The sequence below is a fragment of the Glandiceps talaboti genome, chromosome 23, assembly GCF_964340395.1.
Source record: "Glandiceps talaboti chromosome 23, keGlaTala1.1, whole genome shotgun sequence".
Lineage (NCBI taxonomy): Eukaryota > Metazoa > Hemichordata > Enteropneusta > Spengelidae > Glandiceps > Glandiceps talaboti.
Window position 1 is genome coordinate 12378940 of NC_135571.1, and position 1631 is coordinate 12380570.

Genomic DNA, 1631 nt, shown 5'->3' on the forward strand with positions numbered 1-1631 from the left:
TGTTCTTTAACTACTATGGTAGCCTGGAACCCGTATCCACGGAAACTATTTTTAGTCCTTTTTGTTTCGGTTGCAAAACTTATTACATCATGGATTTTAGACTACTACTATGAGTTTCAAGATAATTGTTTCAGGTGGTCAGGTGATTGAGAATGAGGATTGATGGGTGGGGGTGTGTGGTAGGATGTCCTTTTTCAAGAACTGACTGACATAAAATTCATTAAATCTATTCTGTCGAACTTTACAGGGACATCATAATATATATTCCCAAGCTACAGCTAACCTAGTCTAGTTCCTATACAGGAACCATTTACACCTCCACTCACAGTAAGAAACCACGTTGGCATCCATACTACCGCTATTGAGGTCCGTATATATTTAGCTATCAACACTCAATGTATAGACCAGTCTAGTTCCTATACAGTATCGTTACGATGTGGTTTAATAGAAACCACAGTTAATTGGCATCCAGATTATGTAGAGACAGACAGACAGACAAACAGAGAGAGAGAGAGAGAGAGAGAGAGAGAGAGAGAGAGAGAGAGAGAGAGAGAGAGAGAGAGAGAGAGAGAGAGAGAGAGAGAGAGAGAGAGAGAGAGAGAGAGAGAGAGAGAGAGAGAGAGAGAGAGAGAGAGAGAGAGAGAGAGAGAGAGAGAGAGAGAGAGAGAGAGAGAGAGAGAGAGAGAGAAGATAGTGCACGATACCGGCGTATATTGTTCCCCATCACAATGTTTTAGTAGCCTATCAATTTCATGTCAAACACTAAAACATGGATACACATGTTCGCCTTAAAGTGGCCATATGGATGGGGACTGGGTATTTTTAATTGAAACAGTTTTATCACGGCGTCCTCCTTGAAGAATCAATGTGAATGTGTGTATAAGCCTGTGTTTGTAACTGAATACATTGCAAAAAGACAAAAAATGTGTAAAAATGTTTGTCGTTGTACTTACAATAACAAGCATTTCACACATTTATTAGGCTTTTGCATTGAACTACAAACAAGGACTTGGCATATGTTTGTGTCACATTGACTTTTTAAGAAGGAAGCGATGATAAAATTGTTTTGTAAATTAAAAATCCAAAATAAATCCAAAATCCTCATCCGTATGGTTACTTTAAATTAAATTAACTGTACCACAGTATATTGCCACTCTGCTATACTTTAGGAATACGTTACTATCGCCATAGCGCTATCATCTGTTCCGAACTATACCCATAAACTAAGTACGTAATATTGAACCAGGTTTCTCGAGCACCGCCACCAGTACTTGGACAGTGTACGAGGGTGTACCTGTCCGTTCGGTCATTGACCCCACAATCAATGATTGGGACAATGCATGATATAAAAAGTACTCTTCAAGTTCTACTGCATGTAAGGGGGAGTGGCTGCGACCATGACTTGTGTTAGCTTTGGAAATATACGCTCCGAGATCTCCGAGGCATGTTCGTTCCCCTCCGCCATCTTTCTCATCAGGAAACCTAGTTCTAGCTAGGCTATTCGTGATTTTGGTACCCCTCTAGACTAAACGAACCCCCCAGTCTGAAGATCTCATTTCTAGAGAGCTTCGGGTACCGATACCAAGGTAACGAACAAAACGGTTTTTATCGCGAGACAACGTGTGACTCCA